We start from the raw sequence: 15743 nt of genomic DNA on the forward strand, positions 1-15743 counted from the left end.
AAAATGAAGAAATGCCAGTGGATAGGAGGGTCCATAGTAAAATTCTTGCAAGGAAAAGACAAAATCAGAGAGACCTAGAACCTCTGAGGAGACTATGATCTGGTCCCAAGCACAGAAAGATTCACTTGAAGAAATAATGAAGAAGTTTAAAAATCAATTGGAAAATTTGGGAAAAGAAACTCAAGAAAAGATTTACATCTTGCAAGAGGAAAACAAATCATTGGAAAATACAATTGGACAAATACAAAATGAGAATAATTCTCTCAGATCCTCAATTGGTCAAATGGACAATACTTCAAAAATAGCATTGACCAATTTGAAAAAGAGTTGCAAAAGGTAAATGAAGAAAAATTTCCTTTATAATAAATGAATGGGGTATGTGGAAACTAATGTCTTCATGAGACAGAAAGAGCCTGTTAAACAAAACCAAAAAATTGGGAAAATAGTAGAAAATATAAAATACCTCATCAGCAAAACCACTAACCTCAAGAATAAATTGAGGAGGGAAAATCTGAGATTTATACATCTTACTGAAAACAATGAAGAGTAAAAAAAGCTAGACTTAATATTACTGGATTTAGTGATAGAAAATTGGCCTGATACCATGGAACCAGAGGGCAAAATAGTTGTTGAAGGAATATATTGCTCCCCTCTGGAAAGGGATCCTAAAATGAAAACATCAAGGACTGTGGCCAAATTCCAGAACTATCAGATAAAAGAGAAAATCCTGCAAGCAGCCAGAAAAACCAATTTATATAGCAAGGAGTAACAGTAAGGATTACACAAGACTTGGCTGCATCACCATTAAGGGATCAAAGGGCCTCAAATAAGGTATTCTGGAGAGCAAGGGAACTTGGAATGCAGCCAAGAATCCACTATCTGGGAAAGATGGACATTTCCCTGTTTCAAGGGAAAAGATAGACATTTAATGAAAAGGAAAACTTCCAACAATTCCTGAGGGAAAAAACAGAGCTAAATAGAAAATTTGGACTTCAAACAGGAGGTTCAAGAGACAAATGAGGGGGTGGCTATGTGGCGGAGTGGATAAAGCACTGGCCCTGGAGTTAGGAGTACCTGGGTTCAAACACCTGGTCTCAGACACTTAATGATTACCTAGCTGTGTGACCTTGGGCAAGCCACTTAACCCCATTCACCTTGCAAAAAAAAAAAAAGAGACAAATGAAAAGATTTAAAAAAGGGGGGTGGGTAAAGGAAAAAAAACTGCTATCCAATAAGATTAAACGGTCTATATCCCAGCATGGGAAAAAAAGAGTCTCATAACTCTAAAGAATTACAACTGCATCAAAAGAATATATTCATCCAGAAATGATGGACACTCATGACTTATCTGTGAGAATGTTACTATTTAAAAAAAAATATGAGTTGTCCAGGTTAAATGAAGAGGACATTAAATATCTAAATAACCCTATCTCAGAAAAAGAAATTCAACATGCCATCATTGAACTCCCTAAGAAAAAGTCTCCAGGACCTGATGTCTTCACAAGTGAATTCTACGAAACATTTAAGAAACAATTATATCAAATTCTATATAAATTCTATGGAAATAATAAAGGAAGATGGAACCCTGCCCAATTCTTTCTATGACAACAATATGGTGCTGATATGCTGATACCTAAACCAGGGACAGTTAAAACAGAGAAAGAAAATAATAGATCTATCTCCGTGATGAATATAGATACATAACATCATAAATAAAATCTTAGCCAAATGATTGCAACAAGTTGTCACTAGGATAACATATTATGATCAAGTAGGGTTTATCCCATGAATGCAGTGTTGGTTCAATATTAGAACTGTTAGTATAATTAATTATATCAACAACAAACCTATCAGAAATTATATGATTATATCAATAGATGCTGAAATAGCTTTTAACAAAATACAATACCCATTTCTACTAAAAACACTAGAGATTGTTGGAATAAATAGACTCTTCCTTAGAATAATAATCAGTATCAATTTGAAACCATGAATAAGCATTATATTCAATGGGGAAAGGCTAGAAGCATTCCCAATAAGTTCAGGGGTGAAACAAGGATGCCCACTTTCACCACTACTGTTCAATATCATATTAGAAATGTTAGCATCAGCAATTAGAGAAGAAAAACTAATTGAAGGAATTAGAATTAGGAAGGAAGAGACAAAACTCTCACTCTTTGCCCCTGACACGATGGTATACCTACAGAATCTCAAGAAATCAACCATAAAATTATGGTAAACAATTAGCAATTTCAGCAGACTCAGAAACTTTTTGAAAACAATTACAAAACACTTCTCACACAAATTAAATCGATTTTAAATAAATGGTCAAATATCAACTGTTCATGGATAGGTAGAGCTAATTTAATAAAAATAGCAATTCTACCAAAACTAAATTGCCTGTTCAGTGCCCTATCAAGCAAAATTTAAAAAAAAAATACTTTAATGAGTTTGAAGCAGTTGTAAATAAATTCATATGGAGAAATAAAAAGTCAAGAATTGCAAAGTGATTCAATGAAAAAAGTGCAAAAGAAGGAACTTAAATTATATTGTAAAACATCAGTCATCAAAACTGTCTGGTATTGGCAAAGAAATTCAGTGCTGGGCCAGTGGAATAGACTTGGTGCAATAGTTGGTAATCTGTTGTTTGATAAACCCAGAGTCCAGCTATTGGGATAAAAATTCTTTCTTTGACAAAAACTCATGGTAAAATTGGAAGTTCATATGGAAGAAACTTACATTAGACCAACACCTCACACCTTATACCAAGATAAGATCAAAATTGATACAGGATATAGACATAAAAACACTGCAAGCAAACTAGAATATCAAGGACTAGCTTACATATCAGATCTGTGGAAAGGAAAGAAATGGAGAACATTATTAAAAAATAAACTTGATTTTGATTACATTAAATTAAGAGGTTTTACACAGACAAAACCACTGTAAACAAGATCAAAAGAAATGTAGTTAAATGGGAAACAATCTTTACAACTTATGTTTCTGACAAAGGACTCATTTCTAAAATATACAGAGAACTGAGTCATATTTAAAAAAAATTCCTCAATTGACAAATGGTCAAAGCATATGCAAATGCAATTTATAGACTAGGAGAGCAAAGCAACATATAGTCATATGAAAAATTGTTCTAAATCATTACTTATTAGAGAAATGCAAATTAAGCTTCTCTGTGGTACCACCTCACACCTCTCAGAGTGGAAAATATGACCAGAAAGGATCATGATCTTTTATGGAAGGGTTGTGGGAAATCTGGGACACTATTACACTGTTGGTGGAGCTTTGAACTCATCCAACATTTCTGGAGAGCAATTTGTAACTATGCCCAAAGGGCAACAAAAATATGCATACCCTTTGATCCAGCAGTACCAATACTGGGTCTAAACCCTGAAAAGATGATGAAAAAGTATGAAACCATCACTTGTACAAAAGTATACATAGTGACCCCTTGTTTGGTGGCAAAGAATTGGCAATGAAGTAAATATCCTTCAATTAGGTAATGGTTTAGCATACTGTGGTATATGTATTTCATGGAACACTATTTTTCTATTAGAAACCAGGAGGGAGTGAGAGAGCTCAACCTCTCACCCTCAGATCTAAATATATTGAATCAATAAACAAGCAAGAAAGAAATTAAGAAGGTCAATACAGTGTTAGAAAAGTCTAGATATGATAAAATTATGGAGGAAATTGAATGTGGATAGAAAGGAATATTCCTTTTTCTCTGCAGTACATGGCACTTATACATATATGGACCATGTACTAGGACATAAAAACCTAATGATCAACTGCAGAAAGGCAGAAATAGTGAATACATCTTTTTCAGATCACAATGCAATAAAAGTCATGCGCAATATTGGTCCAGGCAGGTATGGACCCAGAACTAATTGGAAACTGAATAACTTCATTTTAACAGAATGAGTGGATCAAACAACAAATTATAGAAAGAATTAATTAATTTATTCTAGATAATGACAACATGCCAGAACCTATGGGATTCACTCAAAGAAGCTGTCAGGGGATATATTATAACTTTAAATGCTTTCATGAATAACTTAGAGAAAGAGGAAATCAATAAACTAAACATACAACTAAAAAATTAAAGAAAGAAGAAATTAAAAATCCCCTATAAACTACCAAATTAAAAATTCTAAAAATTAAAGTAGAAATTAACAAAACTGAAAGCAAAAAAACTATTGAATTAATAAATAAAATCGAAAGTTGGTTTTATGAAAAAAACAATAAAATTGATAAACCTCTGGTTCATGTGATTAAAAAAAGAAAGAAGAAAACCAAACAGTATCATAAAAGAAAAAAGATGAACGTACCACCAATGAGGAGGAAATTAAAGTAAAAATTCACAATTATTTTCCCCAACTCTATGCCAATAAATTTGACAGTCAAAGTGAAATCGATGAATATTTGCAAAAAATATAAGTTGCCCAGGTTAAATGAAGAGGAGATTAATATCTAAACAACCCTATCTCAGAAAATAGAAAATCAACAATCCATCATCGAGCTCCCTTAATAAAAATCTCCAGGGACTGATAGATTCACAAGTGAATTCTATCAAACATTTAAGGAAAATGTGGTTCCAAATCTATATAAACTCTGTGGGAAAATAGGGGAAGATGGAACTCTGCCTAACTCTTTCTATGAAACGAATATGGTGCTGATACCTAAACCAGGAAGAGTTAAAACAGAGAAAGGGAATTTTATACTTGTCTTCCTGATGAATATAAATGCAAAAATCTTAAATAAAATCTTAGCAAATGAAAACAAGTTATAACTAGAATAATACATTTTGACCACTTAGGATTCATCCCAGGAATGCAGGTCTGGTTCAATATTTGGAAAACCATTAGTATAACCAATTATATCAACAACAAATCTATCATAAATTATATGATCCTATCAATAGATGCTGAAAGAGCTTTTGTCAAAATACAGCACCCAATTTCTACTAAAAACACTGGAACGTGTAGGAACAAATGGACTGTTCCTTAGAATAATAAGCAGTATCTATCTGAAACCATCAACGACCATTACATTCAGTGGGGAGTGGCTAAAGGCATTTACAGTAAGATCAGGGATAAAGCAATGATACCCATTATCATCACTACTATTCAATATCATAGTACAAATGTTAGCATTAGCAATTAGAGAAGAAAATAAAATTAAAGGAATTAGAACTGGGAAGGAAGAAACAAAACTCTCACACTTTGCAAATGACATGATGATATATCTAGAGAATCACAAGGAATCATCCAAAAAACTACTGGAAAAAATTACCAATTTCAGCAAAGTTGCAGGATATAAAATAAACTCTCACAATTCCTCAACTTTTCTATACATGACAAACAAGTTACAGCAGGAAGAGCTAGAAAGCGAAATCCCATTCATTGTATCTTCAGACAATATAAAATACCTGGGAGTCTATTAGCCAAGGCAGATTCAGAAACTTTTTGAAAACAATTACAAAACACTGCGACCGCACACAAGTCACATTTAAATAACTGGGCAAACAACAACTGCTCATTGATAAGTTGAGCTAATATAATAAAAATGACAATTCTACCAAAACCAAATTACCTGTTTAGTGCCCTACCAATCAAAATTCCAAAAAATAATTTACTTTTATGAGTAAAAAAAATTGTAATTAAATTCCTCTGGACAAATGAAAAGTCAAGAATTTTCAGGGATTTAATAAAAAAAAGTGTAAAAGAAGGGGGCTTAGCCATACCTGATCTAAAATTATATTATAAAGCATCCGTCTTAAAAACTGTCTGGTATTGGAAAAGAAATAGAGTGGTGGATCCGTGAAAAGACTAGGTGCAATAGCAGGAAAAAATTATAGTAATTTTCTGTTGATAAACCCAAAGAGTCCAGCCATTAGGATAAAAACTTTCTCTTTGATAAAAAACTGCTGGGAAAATTGGAAGTTAGTATGGAAGGAAGTTATATTAGACCAACGCCCCACACCCTATACCGAGATAAGACCCAAATTGATATAGGATTTAGACATAAAAAATACTATAAGCAAAGTAGAAGATCAAAGTCTAGTTTACCTGTCATATCTATGGAAAGAGAAGCAGTTTATGACTAAGGAAGGGAAGGAGAACTTCATTAAAAACAAACTAGATGATAATTTTGATTACATTAAATTAAAAAGATTTTGCACAGACAAAATCACTATAACCAAGATCAAAAGAAATGTGGTAAACTGTAAAATAGTCTTTACAACTAATGTTTCTGACAAAGGACTCATTTCTAAAATGTACAGAGAACTGAGTCATATTTAAAAAAAAACATTCATCAATTCACAAATGTTCAAAGGATATTCAAAGGCAATTTATAGATGAGTATAACAAAGCAATCCATAGTCACATGAAAAATTGCTCTAAATCATCGCTTATTAGAGAAATGCAAGTTAAAGCTTCTCTGAGGTATCACCTCACGCTTTTGAGACTGGCCAATATAAACAGAAAGGATAATGATCATTGTTGGAAAGGTTGTAGGAAATCTGGGACACTATTCCATTGTTGGTGGAGATGAGAACTCATCCAAACTTTCTGGAGTGAAATTTGGAATTATGCCCAAAGGGCAACAAAAATGTTCATGCTCTTTGATCCAGCAATACCACTACTGGGTCTATACCCTGAAGAGATGAAAAAGTGTAAAAGCATAACTTGTATAAAAGTATTCATAGTAGTCCTGTTTGTGGTGGCAAAGAATTGGAAATTAATAAATGTCCTTCAAAAGGGAAATGTCTTAGCAAACTATGGCATATGTATGTCATGTAACACTATTGTTCTATTAGAAACTAGAGAGATGCGACTTCAGGGAAGCCTGGAGGGATTTGCATGAACTGATGCTGAGTGAGATGAGCAGAAACAGAAAAAAACACTGTCCACACTAACAGCAACATGGGAGTGAGGATCTAACTCGATGGACTCACTCATTCCATCAGTGCAACAATTAGTACAATTTGGTGCTGTCTGCAATGGGAAATACCATCTGTATCCAGACTAACAACTTTGTACTTTGAACAATGACCAAGGACTATTACCTTAAATTTAGAAAATAAACTGATATAGAGTAATGTATCACTGGATTAGGATAGGTTCAAAAGAAACAGTAATAAATGATTACAGTAATCTAATGTATGAGAAACTCAAAGACATTAACTTCTGGCATAAGAAATCACTATTTGACCAACTTTGTTGGGAAAATTGAAAAATAATATGACAAAAACCTAGGCACATTCCCATATCTCATACCCTATACAAAAAAAGAAACCAAAATGGGTACAGAATTTAGACATAAAAGGTGACACTATAGATAAATTAATAGACCAAGAAATACTCTATGAGACCTATGGAAAGGGGATGAATGTATGACCAAACAAGAAATAGATTATATTATAAATTGTAAAATGAATGATTTCAGCTACCGTAAATTAAGAAATGTTTGCTCTAATAATAGCAATGCTGCCAAAACAATAAAGAAAGAAGAAAGTTAGGAAACAATCTTAACAACTAGGAGTTCTGATAAAGTATAACTTCTAAAATATATAGGGTACTGAATTAAATTTATAAATTTTCAAGTCATTCCTCAGTTGATAGTCATCAAAGTACATGAAGAGACAGTTTCAAAATGAAGCAAGTAAAGGTATATATAATCACAGAAAAAATACTACAAATCATTATTGATTTGAGAAATGCAAATTAAAATAACTCTGAAGTATCACTTCATACCTATCAGATTGGCCAAGATGAGAAAAAGGGAAAGTGATCGATGTTGGAGAGGTTGTGAGAGGATTGATACCTTGATGCATTGCTGGTGCATTTGTGACTTGATCCATCGATTCTGGAGAGCGATATGGAACTATGCCCAAAGAGCAATAAAGCTGTTCATGCCCTTTGAAATTTGATTCCCATTCTAGGCCTATATCCAGAAGAAATCTTAAAAAATGGGAAAATTCCCATATGTTCTAAAATATTTATAGCTCTTTTTTATGGCAAAGAATTAGAAATTGAAGAGATGTCCATCAATTGGGGAATGATAAAACCAGTTATGGTATATGAATATTATGGAAAACTATTTTCTATAGGAATCTAATAAAGGTCATCCTCTAGACAATTTTGGAATGAATCACTTGATCTCATTCTGAGAAGAAGGAGCAGAACCAAGAGAACAATATACACATTAACAACAACATTGTGAGATGAACAACCCTGATGGATACAGGTCCACTCATCAGTTCAGAGAACTGGGATAACCCTTTTGGGCCAGCTATAGACAATGTTATCCCCATCTAGAGGAAGAAAAGCCAAACCAAACAAAACAGAACCAAAATAAAATTCTTTCAGAATTTGAGAAACACTATATTTATGTTTTTAAAAGATCTTTTCTATTTTTCTTTCCTTATTCCTAATTATTCATACCAAAAATGACTAATTTGTAAAGATATTTAACATAAATGTTTATGTACAATGTTAATTTGACTGTTCTCTGCTGAAGGCAGGGTGGCAGGATGGGAGGGTATAAGGAAATTTTGTAATTTAAAAATATAGGCATATGAATGAATGAATGTTAAAAACCTTTTATAACATGTATTTGAAAAATAAAATATGAATAAAAATTGAATTGTTACTTATATTCTTTATCTTTCTTGTCTGACTTCATGTTAATTTCTTCCTTATTCTTATAGACATAAATTTAATGAGATTTTTATCTACCTTTAAATCTTCATAAAAGTGTTTGCTTCATATCTCTTCCTCATTCAAAAATTCACAATAATCTTTAATTTCCTAGCAGATAAGTTATATATTCTTGATCAAGAATCTAGGCCCTGTTACTTTTGCTACCAATTTTTTTCAACAGTATTCCTAAGCATGTTCTATTTACTCTAGTCTGATTAATCTCCTTTCCCTTTAATATACACGCCTTTCTCACTCTGATATCTGTGCTTGATTCTTTGTTTCTTATGAGAATCTTTATATTATCTAATCCATATAAGCAAGATTTCTTAAGTAGGATATTATGAGCCCAAAAACTATTGTTGACTCTTGGTAATTTTGAACACTGAAAAGATAGTAGAGAATGTATTGTTAGGAATTTCAAAGTTCAATAAATTTAGAAAGACATTCAATTCTGAAGTCTTGTGACCTGAGTTCAACTCCCAAATCATTGATTATGTAATCATTGGCAAGTCATATATTATCCCTAGGGCCCTACTCCTTTTCTGAAATGGGGAAATCTTAGTATACCCCTGAAATTCATTTCAGATTCATTAACACCGACTCTGTTTCCTATTGTAGACATTGACTTTATAGTATACGTTTGACCTGGATCATTCAACTATCTTCTCTATTCCTTACATTCTTGCCCTCTAAAATGGAAAAAAAGATAGCAATTTCTAAAGAGAATTATTCTGAATCGGGCTTCAAATTCTCACTCTTCTACTGAGGTACTAGGAAACCATATTTAAGTTTTTTACTAATCTTTGGTTTTCTTCTCTGTAAAATAAAGTGCTTAAACTAGAAAGGTTTGAATATTCTTTCAAATTTTAAAGGCTATAATTCTAAGTGTGATTTCTTGTTGCATCTGTCATATTGTTCAGTGGTATACACAGGTACTATCAGAATTTGAGAGGACTCTTTGCTCGCCAAATAAATGTCTGAATTGCTATGCTTTAAAGTTATCAGTTTTTTTCTTCTTCTTTACTCCATCAATATCAGGATAACCTTGTCAATTCTTGCTGTTGCTCAGTGCCTATTTCTAACATTCATCCATCTACTTTTTTAATTAATTGCTTCTAATCTGAAATGCACTAGAATAACTGATAATCAAACTTGTCAGAATTGTGTTTACAGTAAGAGTAAATAGACCTGAGAAGGTCATCCGAATACATCAATGTAAGAATTATGTGGCATTTATTTTTACTTACTTCTGGGTTTGAGGCTATATTCTATATAGTTGAAGGTAACAGATGTTTGCTATCCAAATAAGTGAAGTGTTATAATTTTTCTGTTAGTCCCAAAAGTGTTTTTTAAGTAATGGTTGCTTGACAAATACCTGTTGATGTAATCTTTTGAGTAGTAAGATAACCTTGAAGATAGCTGATTGGAACTAAGGTTACATTGTAGCCATGGGGAAAAATGGAAAATTCTATTTTTTTTCTTTCTGGACTCATACCCAGAATACTGAGCTCATTAACCTTGATCTCCATGCTCTGACCAGCTGAAATGATGAAGAAAGCAATTTTCATAGATTCTTCCTGCTGCTTCCATATGGAGACAATAAAAAAGATAGAATGTCAATGAGTTTTCCTTGCTGAGATTAAAAAAGGGCAAGAAACAGTTCAGGACTGAATGCACACAGGCATCGATTTAAAGCTCAGTGTAACTGTGAATGTTATTGGTGGGTGTGCTTATGTCATTCACTCTATTTACTGAATTTGACTAACATGCCAAGATTTATCACAAAGGTTAGTAATATACATCATTTAAATAAAAGAAAAAATATGTAAATGTTTCTCTAACTGTGAATTCTACTGTTGTTGGTGGTGGGGGGGTCACTTTTTCCCTCCTCTTTCCTACTCACTGATTAGGCTAGGATGTTGTTCGATACTAAAGTTGCAATTCCAAGGGAAAGAATTTTGAGATATGAGTTTTGTTGTTAACCTTTGTATATTGACAATCTGGTCAGAGTGACCTGACCTGTCTAAGAATAAGCAATTCAGAGAATGTATGATATCAAAGATAAGTTAAAGACAGATAACTAAAATTTTGCCTCGAAAATGAGTGTAGTTTAAATTTGAAACTGTTTGGAATGGAAGTGTAGAAAAACTCACCCTTAAATCCTTGGTTGTATAATTTCTTCATATGATTGTAATTAGAACGTAGAAAACTACAAATTATTGCACTGTGTCATATGAGGTTTATTCAACACTTCCAAGTATTAACAGTAGATAGTCTCACTATTAATTTGAATATTACAGGGATCAGAATTTCTGGGAGAGGAGGGGAAAGATGAGCCAACAAATCTTCATCTTCATGTTTGTCCCAACTACAACTGAAAGAAAACATAACAGAGATTGCATATATCTTTTCACACACCTTTGGTTGACTTTGGCTTCTGAAATAAAATTAATTTTCCACTGTTATTTGAGTAATGAAAGATGATTGCAATGTTGAACTTCAGGAAATCATGGTTTTCCTCGTTTACATTTTAAGATTAGAATTGATACTCATTCTTTGTACCAGTGATGAAGTAAACATAAGCATTATTTTCAAAGAAGTTTGTTATCTTTGTTAATACCCCTGCCCAATTAAAGTGTTATCATGGCTGGAACTTTGTTTACCATCAGCAGTACAACACAGATCCAGCAAGCTGCAACAGCTTGATAAGACCTATTAGAAAAAGAGATGATTTAAAAGGAATTAAATCCTTGGCCCCTGATGACTTCTTCACTGTTTAACTAGCAAAGATAGAAAAACAGAATAATTTTATTTCCCAAATAACAATATGTTCAAACACTCTTCATTTTCAGAAATTTTGCAAGATATAGCATTTTAGTAGGTTACCCTGTGGAACAGATATGCATTCAAAAGCAAGTCTAGGAAATCAGAGGTAAACAGTATTATGTTAAAGGAAAAGACATCTTTCACAAAATCATAAGAGCAATCTACATTCCAGGGACAGCAATGACACATTGTAAATCTAAATAGTAAAGTTATAGAAAATCAGTATGGCTTTGTGTTAAACAAGAGAAAATAAAATTTGGTGTAATTTAAGTAAAACTGATGCATGCTAAAGGGCAAACTATTAATAATCCAAAAAAATTGAAGTCAACTTGACTTTGCAGAAGATGAAACATCTATGAAGAAGACTTGGAATTTTTTATGCCCTCTATATATAGTGTTTCAATATGTTCACTCTTATTAATACTCTGACAATGTTCAGTCAAAACATCTCAGAATAATTCCATATCTTTTTTTTGAGAGTGCTACTAGATAAGTAGATCATGAAAATGCAAGAGGCACTCTCCAATTTGATTTCAACAAAACTTCTGTCAAAATCCTTTACAATATCAAATGGACATGATAGTGCTTTGGGTTTAAAGTGAGAGACCACTTACTTGGATTAGCAAGTGTTTGAATAAATGGATATCAAGAATATTGATTAAGCAATTGATTTCAACTTTGAAAGGGTTCTCTAGAATAATAAGACTGTCATTTGACCTATTCTGTCCTGTATTATTTTTATCAATTGGTTGGAAATCAAAGCTAAATTTGATCAATTCTGTTGCTAACTTTATAATTACAGTGATGATATATATATATATATATATATATATATATATATATATATATAAATATATATATATGGTGGATGTTGGAATCATCAAGTAAAAGGATATCAATTACCTAGAACAGTGTGGGGAAGTTGCTGATATGAAAATTGGATTTTGTAGTTAAGTACTTATTGAGACTATAATCTAGGAAGTGTGCTAAAGACAGAGAATACAAAAGAAAAAGAGGGGAAAGGCAAAAATATAAGGACCTGTTTGATACAGTTTAGTGGCTTAAACAGAAGAAATGCTCATAATTTTTATGTTAATAATATAATATAAAAATCTATAGTCAGGATCAATTAAAATGATTAAAAAGCAAAAACAGAAAGTTGGATTTTAAATATAATTTGAAACCTTGGAATTCAGGAAGTAAAGATCAAGAGGAAAAGAATTGCAAGTATGTCAGTCAGTGAAAATGCCTACACAGGAAATGTTGTTTTGTGAAAGGGAAAGCAATGAAGCTAGTTTCATTGGATTATGTATTATGACAAGTAATGAGTAAGATTGGGGGAGTAAGATGTAAGAAGTCTGGAAAAGATGGAAGAGGCAATATTATGAAGAACTTTTAATGTAAACAGAAACTTTTATTTATGATCTTAATAAAAGGTAACAGGAATTCATATACAAGTTTGATAGAGTTTGATCTGCAAGTTAAAAAGATGAATTTAACAGCTAAGTGGATGATGGAAGGAGAGACTTGAGATCAAGACATAAATTACTGTGTCTTTACTCTAGTCCATGCACAAGATAATAAAAGCCTGTTTGTCTAGTGAAAATATCAAAAGCATCAAAAGGAAAGTTTTTGAGACATTAAAAAAGAACTGAAATGAACAGTCTATAACAAGAGATTGGATTTGGGGAGTGAGAGATAATGAGAAGGCAAGGATGACATTTAGTTTGGTAACCTGACTGATGGACTTTTAAATGAAGTCGATAACAATAACGAAATTTGGAAAGTAATAGGGTTCACTGTGTGTGTGTGTGTTTGTGTGTGTGTAGAAAGAGAAGAGATGAATAAATATATAAGATAAATTCCTAAAAGAATTGTCTAAAAGTGAAATATAGTACTTGGGCAATGTATTCAAGAAAAAGTGGTGAAAAGAATGGATCAGAGATAATCAAGAGAAGAATTTAAGCTTCAGAAAGAAGACAGGATTAATGAATTCCAAGATTTCACTCTCTTCAGTTTTATCATCTTCTATTCTTTTTCATGCAGTAGCATAAAATCATAAAATCAGGAAATTTCTATGTTAGGTCTAGAAAACATGAAATTACTAACCTTAGACATCCATATGTATGTTTATGCATATACATATATGATGTGGTTAATGTGTTTCTACAATATTTTTTCATATAACAGTATACATATTCAATCCTAGGTTGAAATCCCACCCTTGATGATTGATACTTGAGTAACCTTGAAAAAACATTTTGACATCTCTAAATATCAGTTTCCTTCTTTATAAATTGAGGATATTTTTTGGCACTAAAATTCTAACTCAGTCTAGCCCCATGATATTTTCAGAAGAAAAATATATATAAATTATTTATAATAATTAGAATCTAATTTAAAATTTGAATTGGTAATAAAGCATTTACGTATGTTTCAAAATTAACAATGTGTAAGAAACATGGTAAGACATCAATAGTTCTATAGGCCAGGAGTTGGTAAACTATGGCTACAGATCCAAGCCAATAACAATGCCTTTTTTATTCATGGCCAATTAAGAATTGTAAAAGTGCAAGAAAACAGAAATGAGAAACTTAGGAAAAAATTGTACAATAGCAAATGAAAAAGAAAAAAAAAAGAATTTTAGCTTACCTTAACCAAGATGAACAAATGCTCTCTCCCATGTCTGAGTAAAGTCCAATCCTTTTGCTGTGTAAAAAAACACTACTTTTCTTCATAAGAATTTCTGCTTGAATGGAAATAGATCCCTTGAGGTTAATGAACTGAGTTGAGTATAAGCAAATATACATATAGTTATTGCTTGTCCTTTGTGCTCAAGGAAGATGGTGATGGAAGGTGGGTGATGCATGACATTCTTGTGAATTGGATTTGAGTGTGCTACTATAAGATATGACTCTGTGCTGAAGAATATCTTTGTCATCTGAAAACTATATTAAGCAATATGAACTAATTATGTGTCAAAGAACTTTACTTTTCATGACAAATTAATTATATTTCTATAATTGGGCTTTCCCTACATTGTCACACATGGAGTCACCCTGTTCCTTAGTGTTTTCCTCTAAAGATGCAAATCTGTTCTGCCCTGATGATATCAATAATTCACCTGCATGGTGGTATATCCTGAGACAATGCTGACATACTAAAGAAAGGAAATCCATGTCAGTGTGAGGATATAAAGATATAGAAATGTATACATATATATATATATATATATATATATATATATATAGATGTAAATATATATATATATATACGAATATATGTACACATACATACACACACATAAATATATATATATATAGATAGATAGATAAAATTATATGCTGATTTATAGTGTTTATTGCATTAATTGGTAATGTTTAGTTACAGCACTGGACCTTGGTAACAGGACTACTGAATAGTGGATCCCTAATCTATCTTAGACCACTGAAGATATTTTATAGAAACATAACAAAGGCATAGTGTCAGGTATGGGCAGGGTCATGTGAAAATTTTTTGTTGGGAGAGTTGTAGTTTATTTTCCTTTTTCCATTCATTTAACATACTTGAATTATGGAATCATAAGACACAATCTCACACTTTCATTCCTACTGTACATTTCTCTAACAAGTGAATAACAGTGGTGTCATTTACCTGATTGTATAGCCAGAATAGGTTGTGTCTTTAACATTGGTTAGACTGAGGGAAAATCAACTTCCCTTTCTTGAAACTCCTTCCAACACACTTCAGAGGACTTACTGACCATTAAAGTTTACCCATGGTGCAGGCAAGAGTAACTGAACCAGGAGTATGGCTATCAACCCATACCCACCTCTTATTAATTCCATGGTGTGTGTCTTATTCCATTTCACTTGTCATTGGTTTCTGGTATTGGCATTGAATCCCACTGGAACCATTATTTTAAGCCATAGCAACCTTGGAATCAGAATTCCAGATGGTATGTTATAATCATCCAGTCAGTCCAGCAGGGAAATAAAAAATTGAAAATTTAGGGTGCCTGAAACTTTGGTCTGAGTTTTTTAACTTGGGACTGTGATACGCAGGAACCAAGTTAAGCTATAAACATAAAACTTTTTTAGTCCATAGAGACTGAAGTAGTGCAAAGAGGGGAGGGGGTTATATCTTTCAGTTATTGTAGACTGTACTTAATTTACCTTTGAAGTAACTAGTAGA

At 32.3% G+C, this 15743-nt stretch overlaps 1 long non-coding RNA gene across 1 annotated transcript; it reads right to left on the bottom strand.

Annotated features, from left to right (window-relative positions):
• Positions 1–10967: 10967 nt before the first annotated feature.
• Positions 10968–15462, bottom strand: LOC141491783 (uncharacterized). Its single transcript, XR_012469758.1, has 3 exons — positions 15382–15462; positions 14202–14295; positions 10968–11097 (listed from the first exon to the last, which is right to left on the bottom strand). It is a non-coding gene; the product is annotated as an uncharacterized LOC141491783 (long non-coding RNA).
• Positions 15463–15743: the final 281 nt, after the last annotated feature.

The sequence above is a fragment of the Macrotis lagotis genome, chromosome 6 (genome assembly GCF_037893015.1).
Source record: "Macrotis lagotis isolate mMagLag1 chromosome 6, bilby.v1.9.chrom.fasta, whole genome shotgun sequence".
Lineage (NCBI taxonomy): Eukaryota > Metazoa > Chordata > Mammalia > Peramelemorphia > Peramelidae > Macrotis > Macrotis lagotis.